Here is a 26,470-nt window from a genome sequence, read left to right as displayed (position 1 = left end):
TCTGCACTTTGGAAGCAGAGCTGCCATTGATTTCCTTCACAAAGGATGATTTCCCTCATCCTCATCATCAGGAGACAGTGTTCTTTTGAACTGAAAAAAAAAATCTTTACACAAAATAAAATTTATTTCAGCATTTCAGTGCATTTGGATTTTATTAGAGCATTTTTTTAAGCCATACTTTATTTTAAAACTGAAACAATGAGATATTATTGACTGCTCAGTGGCACATGTGTATTAATAGCACTGGAAAATGCATTACAGAGCTCCGAAACTGCAAAAACAGGGATAACAGTTATGTTCTCTGCCCTTTATCCGTAACGTGTTTACCCGTTTCAGCATATACACTGATGGATAGTCTTCATGGAGTACCAGGATAGCAGAAACTCCTGCGGAGTCACTGGCTTCCTATTATTGCAATATTGCTGGAATCTGATGGAGTAAAGCCAGTGATACTGTGAAAACAAAAGATCTTCCTGGCAGCAACATGTAGAGACGTAGGGAAAGAATAAAATTCAGAAGCTGCCCAAATGACAGCATATAAAATGTGTCAGAAGTATCAAGAAGACAAAGGTAATTCAAGCAAAAAGAGGAAAGAAAGGTCTCTTGCATTTTATAACTTCGTTCTTCAGACTTCCTACTTAGCGTACTAAGACTTCTGGACTACCTAACCTCTTTAGCAGTTGCACTTTTGTAATGAATTAAATACAAAAATGAATGACTGAATCAATACAGCTATTAATGATGATACTACAGGCTAGCAAATAAGCTATGTCTACTAAAAAGGACAGCACTGAAGGAGCTGAGCAAACTTCATACTTAAAATTATCAAAGCACGAAGTTTCAGAGTTCATAAATTTAAATGAAGTTTTCATATTTCAGGTTGTCAAGATCACTAAGGAAGACACTTTTTCATTCAGTTTTTTAAGATCTTCTTTGCAGCAATAAAAGTTATGGATAATTTTTTTTTTCTTTAAATGGAAGCTCAGATTCCAGCCCTGAGTTTTGTGGCAAGGGAGGAATTTTGAAGACGCAGAATCCTAGAAAACAGAAGACTTCTACTAAATTATCTACTGTGTTTGTAATAAAAAGTCAGCATTTTTTTCAAAGTCTTAGCACCTTTTCGGGAAAGATTATTTGAAACATAGTTCTTACTATAAAACGATATCAGGTTTTACTTAGGCAAGTTTTTAATTCATGATAGGCATAAACTGCCCAAAGCAAATTATAAGCAGCTTCCCAGTAAGAATTGAATCCATCTGTTTGTCCAGAAAGATACATACATCTACTCAAATCTCAGTCCAGAGAGAGCTTTAGGACTGTTAAAACATGAATGCTTATTAGGTTTCCACTTAACAGCGTAGCTCAGAACCAATGTTTCAAACAAAGCTCTAGCTATGACCTGCCAGAGAAAGTGAACTTTGCCACCTTCAAGCAATTGTGGTCTGGAAAACACCACTAACTAACATATATCACCATCAAATGTTTAAACAAAAACACATTCTTCCTTCTCAGATTTTCCCTCTTGCTGTCCCTTGTAACGCACAACATTTCTCCTCTTCTGCCCTTTCCCCATAAAGCCCACGGCCCTGCACTACTATGTACTACCGATCCTCAGAACATGAGACTAAGGCATCATACAGGATGGTGCAGTTTCCCTAAAGAAGTTAAGAAAGACATATTTTTGAAGATCAGCCTTCTCTAAGGAACACATTTCTTTGTAATTTCACTAGTCGCAGTATCACTGCGGTGGCAGCATAAAGCCATAAGCGAACACTTTCCTTTCCCTACTGCTTCACTTAGGGAATGTAGGGATACACATGCTAGAGTCTTCATTTCTGTGCTGGTCACTATAAAGTGGAAATATATTTTCAAAGGAGGCATCACTGCAACAGATGAGTGATTTACATACATTCATGCTTTAGCAAACAGTAAACGGGGCAGAGGTAGGTCTAGGCAAGGTCTTCTTCAGGGCAAAACAGCATGTTTTGGGAAGGAAACAAATTTCAGGCGCATCAGTTTGCACTATTTGGTAGGAAAACCATGCGTGAATTTTTTCCTCCTAAAGAATTCCAACCACATTATTTATATTTGCACCTTGAAAAAACATACAGTAGGGAATAAAATCCACCAAAGGAAAGGACCACAGGAAGCAATTCTGTAGCACAGCGCCCTCTACTCCCAAGTCCTACGCAATCCCCTCACTCCAAATCAGCAATTTGGGATTGGGGAGGTATAAGAGTCTCTTTCTTAAAGGCTGACAGGTCAAGGCTGGCCCTGTAACTGTGTTTTCCATGAAGTTGCCTTTTACCTGCCAGGAATAACACTGCAAGAAAAGAACTTGATACAGCAGCGAGCAGAGAATGCAGGCAAGTATGCTAAAACACTGCCTGTCTGATGGTGACCCCACTTCTATCTCTTCTTTTACTATTTGGAATAAAATCCAGGCTTAACTGTGAGGAAGGATGAAGGGCAGCATATTTCTGGGTTTTGGGCCTCACATTTTCCAATGCTAATAGGGTTAAATAGTACATGTCATCCTCAAGTGCTGTTCACACTAACCAAACTGATTGTTACCAACCAGAATTATGCCACATGGAGCGCTTATGCCTCACAGAGCAGAAAACAATTAATTTTTCAGATAACCAAATAAAAACATTTTTCAGCAGGTAAAATGCTTCACAATTGTGGAAGGATAAAATTTTTGGCCAAACACGTTGTTGCAAATACTTAGGGCTAGAAAAACAGCTGAAATATTGTTGATGATATGAAATATACAATATTTTGAGTTTAGGGAAAGAAAGAAGAGGTCACCTGAAGATCCTTCAAACTGCACAACTCTAAAGCTTTCTTGTGAGGGAAGATGGGATAAGTGATACTACTAGGCATCAAAATGTCTGCGCTGATGAAGTTGTTTCAAAATGAGTAACACCTTTTCTGGCCAAGAAGCTCCATTTTAAAAGGCACTGGATCAACAGCATACTAGTTGTTGCACTGCAGTTTTTCCCCCATGTTTTTTTCCCAGAAAAGGGAAAATTATGCAGTAATTCCTTAGCATGGCTGACGGTGGACAGGGTCCCTCCTGTATCCGCTACATCGAGCAACAACCAGTCAGTTTCAATCAAACAGAAAGTGGAAGTCTAAAACACAGGTAGTAAGCTCATACAGTGTTTCTGAAGATAGGTATCAGAGTAGAGGAACTAAATTTGATCAGTTTTCCCACTGAGAGAAAGGCTAAAGGCCGAATCTGGCTTCTAATAGACAAAGAAGAAACTACTCAGAAGGGACATATTAGGACTAAATTAGCTTTACCTACTGTTAAGGCAATCAGATCTCACACCTAATGATGCCAAAGGATCCAACCACACTCCAAGTGATGCGCACGCGTGCACGCACAGGCACACACACACATCCTCTAGTAAGCCAGGCTTCAGAAGTTTCACTGCTCACACACCTACGAAAACTAGTATGGGTTTCTTTCCTTCCTCAAATGAGAGTACCATTTTAAGCTCACTCACATACATAGCATACATATTTGGACGGGCTTCAGAAAGCTGAGGGACAAGCTAGAAAAAAAGAAAGAAAAAATCAGGAATTCAGGAATCACTGGATTATTTGGCCCACCTGACATAGCTTCCAGTCTGCCCCTGGGAGAAAGTAAGCGGCTGTGTAAAAGCAGAACGCAACACTTTAAATAATCTGTTTGAGGCGTAACAGCATTTGCCATAGTCATTCAAAAACACAAATCATTTCCATGGAGAATACTACAGGACAACAAGGACAAATCACGTTGCATGCCAAAACCGTCACAGTCACCTCAGCAAAGAACTGGTGAACATTGCAACCATAGAGACATAGACACTGGGATGACCTACATGTATCCCCTGCCACAAATCGTTAAGTAAATATGGGATTTTCATACCAATTCTCAACTCTAACCTGCCATATTAAGACAATTTCTTCCATACAAAGTTGCAACAGCTTAAAACAGCATTCTAAATCTGTAATTATACCACTTTATGCATTTGTTGACAGAAATACAGTTCTATAATTTTAAATGATTTCCTGAGGTCGTTATGGCACATTGCTTTATAAAATGGAGTCTCAGTATTAGTCCCTCATGATGCAAGAGGGCATTAACACTACTATATCAAAGGTGCGGTGTCAACAAGTAAATCACCAGGAAGAGTTGATGAGCTGAAAATTGAACCTACCTTTCAGTTCGGCTCACAGCCCGACAGGCTTGATGGTTACCATAGTAATCATGTGGCAGTTTCGGATTTATTGCCTTGTATTGCACGGTTATAAAGGTTCTTCAGCTACCTTCTGCACTGTTTCCAGAGTCAAGAGGAATGCTATGATAAATGTCCACTATCCAAAAGATATATTCAGTGGGACGTAAAACAGGAAATCAGTGCTTTAAATGCAAATTACATGCTTTTTGCCCTTTTTAGAATATTAAAGAGTGATTTCAAAGGAATGAAAACAAAGAACTCTGACCTCTGACACCATGATTCTTTGCTGTACAGATCACAATTTTCTGCGGGATTGGCTAGTGCATATTTAAGTAGTGTGAAACTGAAAATGAGGTAATAAATTCCACTGAAGATAGTCTGAGTAATGCATTGATTATGAAAATAAGCATACAACTGAGCAATTACTGGAGCAGGCAGTCACAGGGTCTTGTTCAGTATATTTAGATCATTTCGTAATCATTAGAAATTAAATTATTTCATTACATCTAATTTGCATTCTGTTATATTTTCAATAACCCAAAAGAATATTGTTATGTGGAATACATCTGATCAACCATTACTGTTCAAATAGTCACATGCTACGCCATAAAGAGTGCGCATTAGTGTTACCAGATTGCGTTAGATTTTCGTTTACCTCGCTGATGGACTTTAAAGGAAAATATTAACAATTTGCCTTTCGTTGCTACGCTAAATATTCCTCGCTGCTCTGTTCAGCCATGTCTTGAAAAGAGCAGCTTCTACTCTTGTTAGTAAACATCACAATTCATGAAATGTTCCATTTTATTTTACTGGATTGTTTGTGTCCATAATTCTCTTTGATTGCCCAGCAATAAAAGACTGAGAGAATACAAGCTATCTTTCTTAGCAAGTGCAGAAGAACCATGCACTAATTTGTGTATTAGCAATTCCCATGTGGATACTACATTATTGATTCTGCCATCTAAATTCCACTGTTTGACAGGAAGGATATTGTGTGCAGGATTAATAAAATGATCTCCTCAAGCAGTATTTTTAAAGCATCGGTTGTGTACTTTTACTTCTCATAAATGTACATTATAACGTGTAAAACAAAATAATTCTGTGGTGCGACATACTATAGGCCAACAATTTTGTAATATGCTTGTTGATTAAAATATCAGGATAAAATTGCTTTTACAATTCAGAGGAAGATGTATACCTTATAGATCACGTAAAAGTACACAACACTGTCGTCTGATGAATGAATGCCTTCTCTATTAACGTTGCAAGGTACAATATCCCAAAGACAAACAACAGAAGGTTCACTGCCTGCTGTTCTTAAAAACACCCATGAAGTCCAAATCTTGTGAACTTTGTACTGCAGAAACATAGCCTCACTTCAAGTATTTGCTTTTATGGACAAATTGAAAAGGCATCATCAGAAGAACCATCTCTTGCTATGTAAGAAACATAGGGGGGGAATTTTGGCTTGCTTGTTGTATCACAGGAACCACTAAGCCTATCTTATGCAGGATTCACCGTAAGAGACTGTTACACATGAGCAGACAGGCCTTTCATTTTAATTAAATCTACGCTGCGCGTTCAAGCTGCTGGGCCTTTATGGACACCTGCCCTGAAACCACCACACTGGAAGAATCTTTTAGCTCTAAATCAAGTATATCTTGAAACAACTATACACTGAAAAGGTAGTTTTTATTTTCAAAAAAGCAGAAGAGCACAGCAGGTGTAATAAAATCTCTAAAACAAATATGCACCCCCTGCCTCACTCCCCCAAGCTTAATCCTGGCTGGGGCTACAGCAGCCATTGAAATGAGAAGCTCATCAGATCAGGCCACGGTACCTGTGTATTTTTTCAAGCAGCATACCTTTTAATCACTTTATATGGAGACAACAAGAGTGACTGAATCAGGTATTAGCTTCAACAGCTGAGGCTCTGCCTCTTGCGATGGCTCCGGACTGCGGTGTGGCTTTGGACAGCATACCAGACCTGCCAGCCTGCATCCAAACCGCACGACCACTGTGCTCTGCAGTATGTGCAGCAAACCTGGTCCCCTGCTCAACCACAGCCAGGGGCTTGTTGAAGCTCACTGCATAGCTGCCTTCATCTCCACACAGATCTTGGGTTTTCTTCTAACGGCAAAGAGGGTGCAGGGAGAGGAAAGAGGCTGTACCTTGGTCTTCCCTATCTGTGGGATGCGCATGCTGACCAGGGATCTGGTCCTCACAGTCTGCACATAGACCCAGAGGCATTACATTTACCAAGCTGTAGTATATCCCAGCTGCTCTTGGTTAACGGTATCTCTGCCCACTAACTCCTGTGGGGCAGGAGGGGGCTCCTTGCCATCTCTCTGCCTGTCACCACGCAAACCCATGCAGGATCCCACAGTCTAACCTATGACTCTAATGACTTTCTCCCTGCAGACTTCAGTGAAGTGTATTTATATTTATAAAGCTACAGAGCCCACAGAATATGTCTTTTACTGTATGTTACTATCTTTAGAAAATGTATGCTGTGTAGAACGATCTAAAAGAGTCCCCTCAACACCAAAGCACAGTTAATGTTCCAAAGAAAGGGCAGGTTCAATCCTATATCCTTTTCTTTTTAGGAACAATCCTCATCACATTAATTTCTCAGTAGCTGACCGAGAAGCACAGAATCAGGCCTTATTAGAACTGAAGGCTGGCTTTCATTCAACACAAAGGAGTAGACACAGATCAAACATTCAACAGGTGGAAGTCAGTGAATTCATTTTGCTACTTAGGCACTACTACATGCTGTGATATGCTGTTCTAACCACCCTCACCAGGAAATATTTCAATGCAATACATTTTAAGTCACAACAATATTTATTTCTATTGTCTATACGTATGATTAATAAGCATAAATACAACTACTATATGTTTATCTTTTCTCTCCATACTTCTTCTGGCAAAAAGCACCTTTACTCCTCTCTTTGAGGCAGGAAGGGATTAGGGATCAGTTCTGGTTCTTGACTATATACAACAGCCACTGATGGGACCCGTTCTCTCAGAGCGACGAGGGCAATGTGACGTTTCCAGGCAGCAATACTTGCTGACATCACAAGTCATTTTAATGTCATATTGTATCTCATTTATTAGCAACCATTTAAATAATGAGCCTGTCAAAGAAAACAGAACTCAGTAGACCCTAGCTTTCATCCATAACTTTACAGGCTTGGGAAAACCCTGTGCTAGGCTTGATTCAGAGCTTGCTACAGATCAGCAGTCTTAGTGAAGCATTATTAATCATGTTGCAGATAATAAAAAATAGTATTTTTTGCACTGCGCATGCAATTACATCAAATCATGAGACGCAATGTGAATTGAAATAAACTGACAGCAGAACACAGCCTTTGCTCTGAATCAGGATGCCATACAGAAACCATTAGCTTTTTCCGCTGCAGGAAAAAAATACTGGGATAAGCAAAAAACTAGCTTGTGGGTATCTTGCTGCTGACTTGTCACAATATTTTGGTTAGCTTGGTACATCTCTGCACTGACATCAGATGAGGACAGTGAGAGAGAAACTGTCAGCAATAAGAGAGCTGGGCAGCAAAATGATACCAGTGTCCAGTTAGAGAAACCCATCACAATCTTTTCTGGTGCTATTGCTCCCTCGCAGGAGAAGAGGTTGTTACTGTGGAAGGTGGCCAGTAAAGGAGAGTTAAAAGGCACAGGGGTCTCCTCCCAAGCAGCCATCAAGAAGGATCATCATATTATGTCCTCTCAAAGACTGTTCCTAGGGAAAGCTTTGTAGTACGGAAAACAGCCATGGAATCCATCTCTTCTCCATAGTAAGACCCAAGGAGTTCTCCACAAAGAGCAGACCTAGAAATGTTATGCTGCCCAGCAACTGCAAAAACAGCAATACACACATAAACACCCAGTCAATAAAAGTTGGCAGGCTAACACTGGCAGGCTGAAGCATCACTTGCTGCTCTAACTGGCTCTTGATGCAATATTTTGTTACGATTTTAAAAAACAGCAAACATTATTTTTGATAATTCCACCTGATCAGGAGGAAGTTGTCGATGAGGCCTTCTACCGACAGCTGGAAGTAGCCTCACGATCACAGGCCCTGGTTCTCATGGGAGACTTCAACCACCCTGACATCTGTTGGGAAGACAGCACAGCTAGGCACAAACAGTCAAAGAGGTTCCTGCAAAGCATTGATGATAATTTCTTGACCCAGGTGGTGGAGACGCCAACGAGGAGAGGTGCAATGCTAGACCTTGTACTAACGAACAGAGAAGGTCTAGTTGGAGATGTGAAGGTTGGAGTGACCATGAGACGGTAGAGTTCAGGATCCTACGAGGAGGGAGCAGGGCAATGAGTAGGATTGCAACCCTGGACTTCAGGAGCGCTGACTTTGGCCTCTTGAGGGACCTACTTAGGGGAATCTCATGGGGTAGGGCCCTAGAAGGAAGAGGGGTCCAGGAAAGCTGGTTAATATTCAAGCGTCACCTCCTCCAGGCTCAAGATCAGTGCATCCCTCTGAGTGGGAAGTCCAGCAAAGCGGGCAGGAGACCTGCCTGGATGAGCAAGGAACTCCTGACAAAACTCCAACAGAAGAAGGAAGTACACAGAATGCGGCAAAGGGGACAGGCCACTTGGGAGGAATACAGGGACGTTGTCAGAGCGTGCAGGGATGCGTCAAGGAAGGCTAAGGCCCAGTTGGAATTAAATCTGGCAAGAGATGCCAAGGACAACAAGAAGGGCTTCTTCCAATACGTCAATAGCAAAAGGAAGACTAGGGAAAACGTGGGCCCGCTGCTGAAAGGGGCGGGTGCCCTGGTAACAAAGGATATAGAGAAGAAGGCAGAGTTATTGAATGCTGCCTTTGCTTCAGTCTTCACTGCTAAGGCCAGTCCTCAGGAATTCCAGAGGAAGGCTGGAGAAAGGAAGACTCTCCCTTGGTGGAGGAAGATCGGATTGGAGATCATTTGTCCAAACTTGACATCCACAAATCCATGGGCCCTGACGGGATACACCCACGAGTGCTGAGGGAGCTGGCGGATGTTATTGCTAGGCCACTCTCCATCATCTTTGAAAGGTCCTGGAGATCAGGAGAGGTGCCTGAGGACTGGAAGAAAGCCAGTGTCACACCAGTCTTCAGACAGGGCAAGAAGGAGGAGCCAGGGAACTACAGGCCTGTCAGCCTCACCTCCATCCCTGGCAAGGTGATGGAGCAGCTCCTCCTGGAGGTTCTCACTAAGCATGTGGAGGACAAGAAGGTGCTCAGGAGTAGTCAGCATGGATTCACCAAAGGGAAATCATGCTTGACCAATCTGATAGCCTTCTCTGATGGGATGACTGGCTGGGTAGATGAGGGCAGAGCAGTGGATGTTGTCTTCCTGGACTTCAGCAAGGCTTTTGACACTGTCTACCATCACATCCTCCTAGGTAAGCTCAGGAAGTGTGGGCTAGATGAGTGGACAGTGAGTTGGATCGAGAACTGGCTGGATGGCCGAGCTCAGAGGGTTGTGGTGAGTGGCGCAGAGTCAAGTTGGAGGCCTGTGGCTAGTGGTGCCCCCCAGGGGTCAGTCCTGGGTCCAGTCTTGTTCAATATATTCCTCAATGACCTGGAGGAAGGCACAGAGTGCACCCTCAGCAAGTTGGCTGCCGATACTAAACTGGGGGGAGAGGCTAACACACCAGAAGACCGTGCTGCCATTCAGAGGGACCTGGACAGGCTGGAGAGGTGGGCGGAGAGGAACCTCATGAAGTTCAACAAAGGCAAGTGCAGGGTCCTGCACCTAGGGAGAAATAATCCCATGCACCAGGACAGGCTGGGGGCTGACCTGCTGGAAAGCAGCTCTGCCGAGAAGGACCTGGGAGTGCTGGTGGACAACAGGTTAAGCATGAGCCAGCAATGTGCCCCTGTGGCCAAGAAGGCCAATGGTATCCTGGGGTGCATTAGGCAGAGTGTTGCCAGCAGGTGGAGGGAGGTGATCCTGCCCCTCTCCTCAGCCCTGGGGAGGCCTCACCTGGAGTACTGTGTCCAGTTCTGGGCTCCCCAGTACAAGAGAGTCATGGCACTCCTGGAGAGACTCCAGCGGAGGGCTACCAAGATGATGAAGGGGACTGGAGCACCTCTCCTATGAAGAAAGACTGCAAGAGCTGGGCCTGTTCAGCTTGGAGAAGAGAAGACTGAGAGGTGATCTCATCAACGTGTACAAGTATCTGAAGGGGGAGTGTCAAGAGGATGAGGCCAGCCTGTTCTCCGTGGAGCCCAGCAACAGGACAAGAGGCAACGGGCACAAACTGAACCACAGACAGTTCCATCTGAACCTGAGAAAAAACTTCTTCACTGTGAGGGTGACAGAGCATTGGAACAGGTTGCCCAGAGCGGTAGCGGAGTCTCCTTCCCTGGAGATATTCAAAACCCGTCGGGATGTGATCCTGGGCAATATGCTCTAGGTGACCCTGCTTGAGCAGGGAGGTTGGACTAGATGATCTCCAGAGGTCCCTTCCAACCTAAACGATTCTGTGATTCTGTGATTATTTTCTGAATTAAAATCAAGTGTACAGATAACTTTAGGAATCAGCAGCAATAGAAAAGAAAGCAATAGAAAAGAAATTTGCAAAGATACAGACAAAAATTGTCCAGCTCTCATTCTGAATTCAGTGGAAAGATACATCTTAATGATTTTAAGACTGTAATCGAAAATTATACCAGTTTATCCTGGGCTTTTTTCCAATGTACCTTAAACTAGTCCTGTTACTGTAGACACTATACAGATATTCTTGTTTCTTTCAAAATGTGAACCAACATAGGCCTGGTCCTTCCCTGCCAGGAAAGGGAAGCCCTTCCTTCCTAGCAAGTGAACTACATGGACCTCACATAAAAATGGGGCCTTTGATCATACTGAGAAGACCAGTGTCAAGGACAAGCTGCTTTCCAGTTTGCTTATCATTTCAATGACATCAGAAGTCTGAAAATGTGACAAAACATGTCAGTAGTTCATAAGCAATTGAGGCAAGACACAAGGCAACACAAGGCAAGGTAACTTTTTCTTCCTAGGTTAGCAGTGATGCAGGTATACTCAGCTTTATCTGAACGCTTCTTACAACACACTGTAGATAGAGGTGAATGTTTGGATTGGGGAACTGAGGCAACAGGACTTGAGAAGAAATCGGCATTAGGAGCAGAGGGAATAAAATCACTTAGCATTAGCCGATGTATTGGATTATTCATAATTCAGCAAGTAAAATACCAGCCAAGTTACAGACCAGTTTGTATCTTTGTTTCGTTTCTGCTTCTGATTTAGATGGAGATGATCGCTGTGATGGAGCAGTACCATTTGCAAATTGCGAAGAGCACAGAAGGCAAGGCGCCTTCCTTTCTACCACTCTGCAGCCGGTGTGGGATCTTGGATTATACTTCAAAAGCTTTAACCTGTGCTGCTACAAGTTGAGTAAGTATGAGGAGGATAAGGGGTGAGGGAATGAATGGGATACGACTAACTGAAAACCTGCCCATTGCTGTCTGATTCTGAAAAGATTTCCTAGTAACAGGAGCATGGAGCTCATTCACATTCAAGCCCTGAAAGAGTTTATTTTTCACAGCCTCTTAGTTGTAGTGGGAGAACAGCCTGGAGGAGTGTTAACATATTCTTTGTTCCCAGGGCCTGAACTTAACTAACTTTTCTTAAGCAAAAGGCTGACGATTCATATTTTTTCTTACAAGCCACCTTTTTACTTTTTATCTAGCATGTCTTTCCTTACCAATAGTGGTATGCAAAAACTTTGCGAACTGCCCTGAAAAAACAAATAATCATGCAAACAATAAAGAAAATATGCATTGCACTTTCAAGTACATTGCCTTTATCTGGTACTTAGCATGAAACTAAGTTTCGGTACTTATATTTCATTCAGTATTCAAAACACTCAAGCACCTCGCAAAAATGTATTTTCAGTTTTAGAAAGAAATTCCAGTGTAACTGGTTATTACTTTTATTGGAAAACAACAGAGTCCGCATTTTGGAACTTGGATAAATCAGCAGCTGATTTTTGGATTGCTTATGGCACCAGAACTACTTCAGAAGTCTTTAGAAAGCAGCTAGCTTATTGTCTGCTTATTCTAGCGGACTCTAATTTGGTCAAATAGGAGAAAGAAGATTTCCTAGCATTACAAACACATACTTTTTTGGTTATAGCCTGAAATTACTATGTTGCGCCATTCCTCCTGCTAATAATAGAGGCAGCATTTGACAAGTACAACGTGATGTAGAGCATCCCCTTGCTTTTTTACCAAGAATGTAAATGCTAAAATTATTATCTCAGAAAGTCAGAAAATACTGAATACCTGAAACGTGTTAGAGGAATAAAACGTAGTCAGTTCCTCAAAGCGGGTCATTCATAAAAGTCCCCCAAAATATGTGTAGGGCATTGTTATTTGTTAGGATAATTTGAACCAGGGTTAGCTTAATGGCACACAGAAAACCACGCTGAACTAAAAAACGAACTGGACTACAGATTCAGCTGAACACTAAACTAATATGCTGCCCATCTGCACTCAAGGGACTGTGGTTAAATGCTTGATGCTGATGGCTGAGTTACGAATCACAAGTGGGTGATACATGCATGGAGAAAGAGAAAAAACTTTTTGAGTCCGGTTTATGTAGACAGGGGGACAGTACTTTGTCTTTTTGGAGCTGCTGGTTTGTGGGTTTGAAAGAGTAGGTGGCCATTATAATGATTTAGCATTATGAAGCAGACTTACTCCACTGGATTATGACTTTCATTAGGATTTACATAGAATGGCAAATACAGGCCTATTGCTATTCCAGCTTTTCATTGCATATTAACTCGTTCTCGAACAAGAATTATCCTGACTCCTTCAAAAACGTCAATCAGAAAACATTTTACCCTGATAGATGAGGAAAGTATAATTATTGTGCATGTCTCACTATTTTAAAAAGAAATCTTTGTTTATCCTTTCTTCACAATAACGCTTAGATCATTTTTGGACAAAGTTTTAAAACATGACTGGGGTCACCTTAAAAAGGCTTGGGTCTTTCTGAGAATAAGGTTGAAAATCAGGTCTCTTATTAATTACCTCAAGTGACTACCAAATAACAAGGTAGTCCCCCTCCAACACCACTGTAAAATAAAAACAATCGACTGTGACTTAGTGGCCAAGTATTGTGCCCATATGAAACATTAAGCACAAAACAGTCTTCTTGAATACTAGGGGATGGGTAATGCAATGGAAACGGCAAGTCTTCTTTTGTACTTTGCTGTGTCAAGGCCTAAATTCTTCACTTTCAGCTGTACAAGAAAGTACAGACTAAGCACAGAGAAGAAAGGCAAATTTTTAACATGTTATTCTTGACCATGACTCTCTAATATACAATTGTTTTTGAAGTTTATAGTAATCAATGATTTACACTAATAGTCTACATGACATTATTCATAGAGCAGACCAACTTCCAGTCACTTCATACTCTGGGAGCACCATGCTAATAAAATAACAGCAATATTTTCTATTGCTAAGGATGAAAAAAAGGCCAAATGAACCTCACTGTGACCTTCGACTCTCAGATACGTTACATTTTTTTTTGCAAGTGTTTTCTGCAATATATATGCATATACATTATATACACTCATTTTCAAGACTTCAAAATAAGAATGCTAAATGGTGCTATCACCTTACCTTGTACCCCTGAGTTTTAGGAAAAGCTTGCAAAAAAACACCACAAAACACAAGAGCAGTGAGCTACTGTTCTTTCTCTTTCCAAAACAATAGATGTTACAAGAATAAAATAAAAGCCAATTTTAGCTTGTTAGAACAACGGCTGTACATCATACACCAGCTGTAGAGTAGGGAGACTACAAAGGATGCACCCAGTTGTTATGGTAACTAAATTGCAACTTTGTTGCACAGAACAGTAGCTGTTCACCTCTGGAACTGAAATTTGAGTTGGCTGGTGATCTGCGCTCTGACCTGCATGATCACAAAACTGCTGGATGAGATCTGGCTATCTCGACTATAAAGTGAAGCCAAGGGCCTGTGCGGCACAAGCACTGATTTGCCTCCCTCCCCTAGATTTTCACACCCTCTTCAAGCTCCCCAGAGCTTGCAGAATACACTGCAGCTGCCTGCTAATTAATGGATATGTTAGAAAGGACATGAGCCTGACATCTCCAAGTCATCCTCTCAAAAGATATCCATGACACCTACAGGCATTCTAGCTGAACTGTGTAGCGAGACTGAAACCCTGATGTTAAACAGAAATAAAGACCTGGAACGTTTCTTCTTTTACGCAGAAGATGCAGCAGGCAGGTTCATTCTACTAAAAAGGGGCACCATTCAGTCTATCGTGTCTTATGCTTTTTTGGCTGATATAAGGAACAGTTAATCCAGTTTATCCCCCACCAGCATAAGAGCGTTTCCCTTTCCTTCTGCCTCCCAGCTCAACCTTCCTTCCCTTTCCCACATCACCTTGTCCACCTATTCATTTGTCTGTCGATATCTTGACGTCTCTGCTAGAGGTAGAACTGTGAATTCCCTGAGACGGAGCAGTGCATGGCGGTTGCATCTGTTCTTGCAGAGGGATGCAACTTCTTTGTCCAAGGTTCTTCATCACCGGGCAGTATATTACCACGGTTGATAGCTTTCAGCACTCAGTTCAGCATGCCTTACGAAAAAAGTATTTTCCTCATACTTCTGGACCACTTTGCCCTCTGCTCTTAGTACTGCTGCTACCACAGAGAGAGTTGTAACAGAAAGCAAAATTGGCATTGCCTGACATCAGCCAAGAGCGTTCATATACCTTTCCTGGCAGGCTTTTAGGAAGATTGCTTTCGGAAACAGTTAGATTGGCCATAATCTCTGTGACTGCTTGGAATGGGAGAATCAACTTCCCATTACATACCTAAAAGTGAGGAGCCGTACACAGGGCAAGAGCATGCCCTAGTGAGGAGCGAGGCAGAGAAGAGAGGATAAAACTTAAGCTGAAGTAGCAGCAGCTGGGAGCGTTGCCTGTGCATGCCATAGGGTACTCCTGCGCTTGCAGTCACGGCTGTTAGACATACCTGAACGAACTTTAAACTGCTCAGCACCAGAGTTCCTATTTAAACAGCACAGCAGCACCATGCTGACAATAAAGTACAAAACTCACCAGAGAAGCGCTGCAGATACCCTGCAAGAGTTGGGCCACTTCAGGTACTCAAGCTAGGATGCACAAGCACAACAGTCCTGCATTTTTAGGAACATCTACTTGACTCCTTGGCTGCCTGTAAAAACACACACAGTTATAGGTGGGCAAGACATTTGCTGCAGGCTAGACCCGTTCCCGTCAGAAGGACCAACGTGCAGGGCCCAGAGCAGCCCACGGCCAGCGTGACCCCGCTGTGGCGTTACTGTTTTAAAAAGATATTTAAAAGATGGTGGCAAATGCAGGATCGGGGTAGAGTCACAGTAAATATACCAACAATATGAGAGGTGCTCAGCAGAGAACAGCCGATAAGTGAGGGTCAGAAAGGATGGAGCAGGATGGGGATAAAGGACATCAGTAAACTTCCGCTTTGAGACATATTATCAACATGACATATTGGTCTTGCCTTTATTTGTGTGAATACAAAAGAAATTCCTGGAAGTAAATGGGTAAGAGATGGGTTCATTATAAACCTGATGAACACTGTATGTGCTTTTCCTCTAATTTTTAAAAACCCCAAAATCACTGCTGTTGCTATAACCATAAAGACCTTTCAGAAGCCCTGAACTCCTACATTACAGTAGAAGCACACACTGCACAAATGTACAGCAGTAAAAATATCTTCTTCTCACGGCAATAGTTCTCCTATAGCTACAATCAAATGTACTGAATTTTAGAGGGGAAAAAAAAAAAGCCCTGCTTTGCATTGTAAGCCTGCTTCCTCATCTGAAAACAGGTAATATTTCAAAAGCTCAAAGTGACTTTGGGGCATACGTCCCACTGACTTGGCATTGGGAGTGAGGCGGTTTAGGAAATTCCGTCCTTCATCTTTTTCTGACTTTCTCGAGGCTAAAGCAATAAACATGCAGAAAGCAAAGGTTTGTTTACAGGCTTGCAAATCTAACCCAATCTTTTTCAGATTACACATAAGTATATAGTAGGAGCACGGTACGAAATTTTATGAAACCCAGTTCAGGCTGCGACATGGCAAGTTAAAATGTATACATATTAAAGTTGAGCTGCGCTGACCTACTTAGAGCAGCCTCAGTTGCTGCCCATAGGATACGGCGACCTCTGGAGTGCAGCTGGTTTTCCCCTTTAATCTTCCTCTGCTAACAGAAATACTGCTCTGCTCTTAGTAGAACTTAAGCGATGACCGCTTCAAGTAGCCAGTAATTTACATGCATATTTGTGAGAGCGCACAAACCTGGTATTTAAACCTGAGGCAACATGCAAGTCTCATCTTAAAAATAAACAAACAAAACCAATAAAAAAGACACTTTCTTTCCTTTTTATGGAAAGATAGGAAAGTTCTACTTTTAAGCTTGTTTAGATTTGTATTATTTTAGCTAATAGCAGGAAGTTTAGTTTTTTAAAACCAGCCTTCTTTCCAGAAAAAAGACACATGCTTACTACATTCCCCTCCTTTTTTTGATTCACATGTTCTCTTCTGTCCTACTACTCCATCCCTTTCCTCTTACCACTTCTTTCCTGCCATGAGAAATAAATTAATTTGGATATCTCTTCTGAGGGAAGATTTATGGGGAAAATTCTGGTTTTCACAGCACGCCGTAAGCAGGACCAGGCTCACCTTTACATTGCTGGTTGCTCAGTCCATGCTCAGAGCGTTCTCTGCTTCTGCCTTCCAGTTTCACGTGGCACAGCATCTTTGCTCAGCTTGTGCCTCTTGGCTGAAATCAGAAAGGTGGTCTCTGAGACAGGCCCTAGTCCATGATGAGCACGAGGATCAGGACCTCGACACGTATTCAGAATTGAAGGGGCAACTACTGGAGTGAGTAGAGCATTAATGTGATACACTCTTGATAGTCTTTCTTCCTCAAAAGACATGGCGCTACATATCATCTGTATGGAAGTTTTACCAGTGACTTTCACCTTCTCTATGTCTTGTACTACCAACATGCTGACCTAAATCTAAAGTTATATGAAACTGGAATGGATTAGATTTTGTTTCACAACTGCATTACTTTTAATTGCCTTGAAGGATTCATTTGTCTTCACTCCAGCAACCTTTGGCAGCCATCAGCAGTTCAAACACCAGTACTCTCACATCTAGCAGCACTTTTCACATTCACATAACATTTACTGAAAACTTCATAACAAACAAAAATACACTCACTCAGCTAGTTCTTCTGATGTATCTATTTAAATTCCACCACTAATAAAATGAAAAGATCAAGTATATTTCAGAACAGCAAGAAAATGCTTCATCATTACCAGTAACGGGCATTAAATTTTTGTCTGTTTTACAAACAGCATACTCAAAGTTCAGCAGATAACATGCAAAGACTGAAATTCTATAGCAGACATAGGAACTTACATAAATAACAGATAAGAATAGCTGAAGTTTACATAAATAAAACTGTGTGTTGTGCAAATAGAGTAAAATCTATGAGACTAAACAACATTTAATTATGCTGGTTTTCCATCCCAGGGCTCTTTGTAGGTGAATATAGACAAGTCATTTCACTCCTATAACGCAAAGGAGAACACCTATAGAAAACATGCTACGCATTGTTATCCTATACTGTTTTGGAAATTTGGGCTAAGGATTGCAGGCTAACAGCATTTGTTTCCCTTACGTTTAGAATTTCACAGCTACAAAAGGGTCCGGTACAATTCATTTGGAACTGGATACCCAGACCTTAAGCAGCTTGAAAACGTATCTGATCCATAACATCCCACATTGAGGACAGCGTTTGAGTTTTTAAGGGTCTTATGTAAAATACCAACACTGGTTCAACTGCACTGAACAAAATGAATCTGCTTTGGAAAAATAAGGGAGGTGTCATAACAAAGGTGACAACTCACTAGTCTGTGAGCTAAAATGCGAAATGCAGTAACACCGTCAGCACAGTAGGACTCAATCCCATTCATTCATCCTAGAGCTAGCCTGTCTCAATTCATGACTGTAGCTTCATAAGCCAAATCTTGCTCTTGCAAGCACACACACGGCTCCCACTGGAATCAACAAGGACTCTACACTAGCAGTAGAGGCAGAATTTTGTTCGATACTCATGTTAGCACTTACTCAAAAATATAAATAGGGAAAGGAATCTGAATAAGCAAACACGCAATCTTCAGGAATATTTAAAAAAACAACCACCCCAAAAAGCAAGGAGAATCAGTACTTCACGTAGGCAGATACCTTCTATTGTGCAAGGTCACCCTAATTCACAGAATTCAGTTAATCCTCTAGATGAATGCAGCATGTGTTGTACTCCAAATAAAACTGTACAGGCTCCAAATAAGAGACCATCAACTACTGCTATGAATGTAATCAAACAGCTGTCAGTCTGAATAATACCTTTCAATTTTACCCTTTCCAATAAACAAACAAAATAAAGAGAAATGTTTCACTGAAGGTGTGTATTGTTTAAAAGGCCAAAAGGTGCCTTTCCTCCTAAATTTTAAAACTATTAACATGACATGAGACAAACAACATGTGCAAGTCAAAGGTTAATATCCCAGAGTCTTTAATGTGCGATTACCACCCACTTCTTTTCCATTAACACCAACACCTCCTCCTTGTCTTTTAACCCCCCCCAACAATTCTTGCCTTGTGTCCCACTGATTCACGTAACTGAAAAGTAGTAATTATTTAGCACTTACTCTTCAGAAAACTGCTCCACAGAAAACAGGATTTGCCTTCTGTTCCAAAGTCTAAAGGGGATGACCACTAGGGAGAAGCAATTGTTTCATTTCTCCTCTAAAGAGTTTGCCTTTTTCCTTTTTTAAAGGACAATAGACTAGTTTCACTAGTGCTTTGCAGACATCGACATCAGGCACACATTAAAAACGGTGTAAGCAAGAGCACTATGGAACAGATTCTGATTTTAGAGATAATGGCATTAGTCCAAGATAGATTTAAATGATTTAAATAATGTGACTGTAGACATTCACCAGTGCTTCTGAGCACAGAGCATGGCTCTAATTACCTCTAAACAATTAATCTTTACAATTGCACTGTTTAGCCTGTTTCTCTGAATAGGTGTATTCTTAATAATTGGGAAATTAATTAAAATTACTTTGTGAAGGGGTGTCAGAAGTCCTCAATACAAAAATTGGGCTGGGGGTGGAAACAGCACAAAACACCCCCTAGAAACGTATGTTCTATAATAGTCACTTGAAAAAAACAAAGCAAAACTATTAAACTGAATAAAGCACTTGTCATTCCTGTATATTCTCTCCATACCCAGCAACTGTGGAGCAGTATTTGAAAAGTTTCAGAAACATTGCCATGCCAATGAGAAAAAGAAAATAAATGAAAAGGCTAACCAGCTAACTTAGAATTATTTCCACATTCTTTCCTGTAAGGCAGAATGAACCTATTGGCATAGTATATCTTTTTTTTTTTCCATTTCTCAGGCTGAATTTTTTTAATCCTGCCTAAACTGTATTCATCAATGCAATGCAAGTCTCTATCAATGCAATGCAAGAGATAGAAGAGATAGAGACTGTCTGTCTCTTACAGAAGGCAAATACTCTCCAAGTTATCTTTTCATCAGAGAAAACAAGGGCTGTGTTAACTCAGAAAATATTGCCCAAACTATGTTGAAGGAGCAAGTTAGAGAGCAGAGAGAGAGAGAGAAAAAAAAAAAAGCAAGAATGATCTAACCACCACGTAGCTCAGTTGGTGTCACTCTCAGACCTCTGGAACACCGAGTCCAGCTGGACAGATTGAGCCTGCAAGTTTATCATTAGGTTTAATTCCACTTTTCTGAAAATACACTTCACCGAATAGTAAACTCGTGAATTTATACCTGCTCTTCAAGTATAGCACCTTACACCAAACTTTCTTCTTTGATTTTAGCAGGTAGGTATCAACGGATCTGACTTCTGATACTGTTTCTGTACAAGCATCTTGGTGAATATTCTCAGATGATAACTTGTAATCATGATCACAGATGAGTCTGCGATATGCAATTCCAGAATGTATTTCCTTAGTACATCTGGACTTATTTAACTGACATACTACTACTGAAATTCCTTGCAGTAGGGAGTTATTCTGCATTATTCTGGGTGGGAAGGCCAGCAAGGGCACTGGCACAATATGCTGCCCCATGTGGGGCAGGAGATGGGACAGCTGGGCCAGTTTTAGTCCAGTAAGACGTACATTATATGATTATAGTGGCCAAATCTAGAAGTCTTCGGAGGTGTCAGCGGAGGTTGGTTTTATAACACATGGGAAGAAAACAGCTTGTTCAGATACTCTCCAAAGAGATTTCTGCTCCCCTCAACTCCAGTGCCTCAGTATCTGCTATTTGTTCTCCCGCCCACTTTAGGCAAGGGGTTATGGGGCACACACCAGATTTCCACATCAGAGACAGGGAAAATCTATTTCAGGCCTCCAAAGAGGAAAGTGGTGGTACGGGTCACTGAACGCTTACTGGCTGCATTATCTCACAGGAGCCCTAAATGAGAAGGATGGCAGGACTGGGTAGGAGGAGGACCAGGCCTCAAGCAGTACAACACTAAGTGTCTACTGTCTGCTCCTCAGGACAGTGTCAGCAGAGCTAGGAAAGCGTCACACACATGTGCAGCTAGGCAGGGGCATTCATATACTTGAAAAAAAATCATACCCCAAGCCATTCAGCAGTTTGTGAAAGTGAGTTATAAAAGCATGGAAACAAATAATCGCAGGCCCTGCTTTACCCTACCATTACTCATTGCTTCCAAAAATTCATTTTTTGTGTTTTGTCTCTTTTTCTTAAGAAGTGCTACAGAAATACATCAAAGTACACACATGCTCAGAAAATTAATTTGAGCATCTCTCACTACTAAATTCAGTAGTGCACATTTGTTTTAAATAACCGCTTTAGTACTAGGCTAACTTTGACCTATACTGTATTTTGTGACATATATTGAAAATCTTGTGTGTAAGTGCAACAATGAAACAGCAATGAGTAACCTGTAGGCCTAATACCAAGCTTCATTTGGCATTAGTTCAAGTGTAGCTTCACACTGGGACTACACAGAACTGCTAGGTAGTTCAAATCCTGCCGGGAAAGAAATTGAGCTAGCAGACGATGCTGAGGCCATCATTATCCTGTCAGCCTAGGACCAATCCTGTCTGTTGCACCTGCGGAAGCCGTTGTCATCTCCCTCCGGAGAACTACCAGCATTCACCCCACCTTGCCCCATTTGCTCTGCGAGGAAGGACGCGCAAGTCCTGTGGCTCTCGCTGTGTGAAGGTCTCACTGTGCAAGCTGGAGCATCAGAAAATTGGTCTGCTTCTGGGATAACATAGTGCTCGCAGTGCAAGTACTTGAGAATCCTTGCCACCTAATGGCTGAAATAAATCAGGACTTCACTTACACACATTGACTGATCATCATAAAATGAAGATGGCTGGGACTCAGTGCCTCAAAATCTCTGCGTGAAACAGTACGGTGATGTTACGAGAAACAGGCACAGTTTGAAAAGGAAGTAGCATGTGATGGGAATGGAAGTAATCTGCAGGTGAATCTCAGCTCTATGCAGGTTATGAACTCAATTCCCTTGCTACTTCTGAACCTGAAATTTATTATTAAATTTATTAATTATTTAATAAAAAGAAATACAACGTGAAAGGGAAGGGAACGAAGCATCCCATTTTTAACATCACTGAATTATGTGCCATAAAGGTACCGTGCTGAAGAAAAGTTTTCATTAGCATGAGGAGAGGCTGGGTAAGTTAGGGAGGAGCAGTTCTGTATGCAGACTGCCAACAATAGCTTGCAGCTATATTAGAAGCAATGTTTTAGAAACTGCTTATCAGTTTTTACACTTGGAAATTCCATGGGCCCATACCTGGTCTAAATCTGTTCTTTAATCATGGCACTGATGGTAGCACATGCTTGTAGAGAGCCTTAATAACTAGTGCAGCTGATTTTACCTTGGAATTCTGAAGTTTCACATTTAAGGTCTATGCATAATCCTGACAACAAACAGAAAAACAAAATATTTCAAGATTTAGGATATGGGGCCAAATATTTCCCTTTCTCGTCCCTGTATTTAATCTGTTGGCTTTAACATTATGAAATATGACATAGTTCAAGGAACATATATGGGACTAAGCATGTTGATACTTCTACGGATACGTGAATAAAGCGTATTCTTTTATAAAGCACACGATACCAGAAGCGCTCCAGTCATTCAAGAATAAAGAGGCCAAGGACTACGTACGAGAGGCTGTAACAGTGCTGTCACTACACTATTTTTTTAATCAGCAAATCAGTGAAATACCTGGCTCAAGGAGAAGAAGAATCAAATTAAATGACAGCAATGAAAAAATACCCAGCAGGAGTAAGGCAAAGTCATTCTGACTCTGAGTATCAGCCTGTACTGAGACTCTAGCCAGCTCTTTCCATCCTCCACCCTTCCTTGGGGAAGACCTTTTGAGCAGTGGGTACCTTCAGCGTGTAACAGAAAAAATACCCTAATAAACTTAAGCTTCCATCTGCCTCATAAAGCTGACTTACATTGTAGGCAAGGAGAGTCTGAAGTCTGTTCTTTTGCTTATTTTAGCCTACTGTGACTCTGACAGAGTCTTCTGAAAAAACGCCTCAATAAATTAATTCTCTCTTGAGTTTACCAATAGTCAATTCAAGAACGACCAAAATCAAAATTGGGAACTACTAAGCAATTTAACAAGCACAGCTGAATCCAAGGATTCAAGATCATTATTTTTTTTTAATGTCCAAAGGCTTCTTCAGATTTCTTTCTTTAAAAACATGACATCCCATGGTGATAAACTCAGTAGACCAACCAGAAAAGAAGTAGGCCTGACAGAATCACTAGGATTTAATCCTTCTAGTTGTGAAAACAGCCAGTAAAACCTGAATCAGCATAGTGCTGTCTTCTTCAGTCTGGCAACAGATAGATAGTAACAGTAGCATCAAGAGATTAATTTGGCTGTTTCCCTTATCTCCATGGGTATTGACTCTGAAAAAGAACGGCAAAATACAAATTCAAAGCTGTTAACTATTTTGCTACTCAACATTTAAGCCATCAAGTAGCCAATGTCTTATCTAGTATGGTCCCCTACCTTCCTAAGACAGGAAACAAAAGAAAAAAAAGAGAAAAAAAAGTAAACTGAAGAAATGCCCAAAGTGTCCACAGTCTCAAAGTATTTTCCAGGATTACCCAGGTTCTCAGCCATAAATCTCCAAATTAGTTACTTGGCACCCACAAAGTCACTTAAGGAACTTCTTTTTCTACACACAGTAAGGTAAACTATTTGCAATACGCTGCACAAGAAGAAGATATGCAACAGTATGTTTCCACAAAGATCTCTTCAGAAAAAGGTATCTGTAGATCCTCCAAAAATGAAAATATAAATCAAATGAGGATATAAATCAAATCTGTACTATCAAAGTACACAAAATAAATAGCAAGCAAATGGGTAACTAGTAAGAATACTTAACTGATTCACCTATGGAGGAGATCACAGAAAGTTATCCTACAGCCAACATACTGTAAACACAGGAAATCTATGTTTGGTTCATCATGTGATACACCTTTCAGAAACAAATTACAGAACTTTAGTCAAAACTGACTCAGTGTTAAAATCAGCATTTAAAAACTGACTTCTGCTGAAAACGAGCAGTTACAGAGAAACATTAAAGTGACCACAAGGGCACAAGCATCATTTCAACTGCACAGGGAAAAACGTGGACTTAAATGTCATCAGTTTGCAGACGTCTAAACTAACAGTGCATCCCTTTTAGCTGCAATTTCCCATTCAAGACTTCTGTAACACTTCATCATTTACCAGCAAAATCTAATCCAAGAGTGACAACGAGGCAGACTGTCATTTTGCCTCAGTCTGCTCATTAATAAAATGTGATAGAAAATTACATGAATTGAAAAGCATATGCATTTATTGCATTCTGCCTATAGTAGGTTAAGTGACGTAAGTCCTTTCATTGAACTCCTTTTAGCTACTTACTAAAAAGTAACTAAAAAGCTCATCCAAATGGATTTTCAAAAAGGGGAATTGGAAGAAAAGTACTCACAGTCGTAGCAATGTGTGTGGCAGACTATGGCTCTTCCTTAACTCTTTACTACAGTAAGACCGAGGTTAGGCTGGAGATAAGCCATGTAACACAAGGAAAGGTGGTTAAGAGCCAGGTACTGTCCATAACGGCAGGAATGCCGTGAGGAAGGTAAGACTACTCACGTAGAAGCAATGTCCATAAACATACATACACCAGGGAAATGCTTTATCAGTCCTTAGCTCTCGACAATGAAACCAAAAGCTTGGCCTCTGTATGTTAAAATGAAACTTTTATACAGAAGAAAATTGTTTTCCTGTTCTATCTCACCTTCTTCTGAACAGAAAATCCCTAAGTAAACCATTTGGTCTTCAAATGTTCCAGTAATCCTATCAGGGTGCCCTTCCCTCAGTGCTGCTGAAATATAAATAAATTTTCAAAAATTCAGAGGCACTTTTTAATGTTCCCAAGTCAGGAGAGCTTATTAAATCAGTCTAGCTTCAACTGTGCTCACATCTGCTGACAAGGTATTAGTTTCTGCCTTCTTTGCTGCCTGTCCTTCCTCTTTTCTAAAGAACTGCTCTCATTTTAGGAAAGATGGCATTCGGCTGGACAAAAACAAGAAAGAGGGGAGAAAAAAAACACTTTGAAGTACACTACGTCCTGTGTAACACATTTGCAGTACCTTCTCAGATAAGAAGAAAAACAGGAACACCTCACACCAAACAGAGGCAGCAAATAGGAATTTTAGAAATTTCAAAGGATGATTGTTTCCATCACTGCAGCTATGACATCTTGCTATCAGTCCCTGCTGCCCTCTCGTCAACATGCATGCATGGAAGCAGCTGTACATACTTTCAAAGAGCACCAAAAAAGCAATGATGGAAGTGAAAGAGGACTAAGGTTAAAACTAAAATTTATTGACTATTTTAATTAGGTTGTGGAGAGGAGGGAGGAAGAGAAGATGGGAAAAGGCTAAAAAGACATTCCTTTTTTAGAAGCTGTTCATGATCCGGGTACTGTATACTGCAAATTATGAAAATCTCAGCAGTCCGGTTTTAAATGGATAACTGACCACTTCGTACTGTTTATTTCTACCCAACTGTTCAACTTGAAACCTGCTTATCAATTCAGAGCTTTTTTGCCTCATTGCTGAAATTATCTCCAATGCACTGCCAAAATAATGACAGTGTTGTGACAGCCCGTGAAGGTTTGCCTTCATTACCTGTGCATCACAGTGACACAGAACCACGGGACTGCTTTAATATTCAAGAGAAAGGACAACTATGGTTATATAAACAAAGTATTTTCTATCAACACAAGAAAAATAAATTCCTCCCAGGCCCTCCAAAGTAATGGCCTAGTTTACTTACTACTGCTGAAGAGTGAATTTACTACGGCTTTATTCTTCTCAAAAGTGGTCCCTCCCTTTCTCTCCCTAACAAGTACTTTGGAAATTCACTATGCACTAATAGTGATCCTGCATATTCAGTTTTCATTAAATTTTACTCAATCTTACTGAGGCAACTCCTACCTGCAGAATTTACCCCTTCATAAATTCTTCACAATGGTATTCTTCAGCTTCCTCAGAGCTATCTTAAAAAAAATCATGCCCCAAACATATAAGCATTACATGGGTTTGTATCTGTGATGTGTGGGCAATGCTTTAGAATCAAATGATTTTACTGGAGTCTTACATTGCCTAATACTTTGTAGTGTAACTCAATGCCTTATGCATATTGAGATACTTTCAAATAACTGAAGCAAGTTTCCAGAGTCTATTCCAAGATAAGATACATAACTTCTTATTTTAACTATTCTGGCTGCTTGGACGACGAATCAGCTTTGTATGTTGCAAGTGAAGAACTTCAGTACGGATGTTTGGATTTTTTTTCTTACGGAAGAGTGATACTGTATTAATTTGCAGTGTCCTTAAATAGACCATAGTAACCCTTATCTTGCTAGGTTGTTCTGAAAATTCATCAGATGCTCCTTCACCAATTTTTCAATGCTGGCTTGACGAGGTTATTGTAAGTATCACCAATTTTAAGTGTTTCCC

General features: G+C 40.9%; 1 protein-coding gene across 1 annotated transcript in view; it reads right to left on the bottom strand.

Annotated features, from left to right (window-relative positions):
* The window catches only part of NAV3 (neuron navigator 3), a 552,459-nt gene extending 536,989 nt beyond the window's left edge, over nucleotides 1-15,470 (bottom strand). Inside the window, exon 1 of the mRNA XM_009669555.2 lies at nucleotides 15,380-15,470. The gene's annotated coding sequence lies outside the window, so the exon portion shown is untranslated. The remainder of the gene's footprint in view (nucleotides 1-15,379) is intronic.
* Nucleotides 15,471-26,470: the final 11,000 nt, after the last annotated feature.

The sequence above is a fragment of the Struthio camelus genome, chromosome 1 (assembly GCF_040807025.1).
Source record: "Struthio camelus isolate bStrCam1 chromosome 1, bStrCam1.hap1, whole genome shotgun sequence".
NCBI classification, from domain to species: domain Eukaryota; kingdom Metazoa; phylum Chordata; class Aves; order Struthioniformes; family Struthionidae; genus Struthio; species Struthio camelus.
The sequence above is the reverse complement of the archived record's forward strand: the minus strand, read 5'-3'. Positions and strand labels throughout refer to the sequence as shown.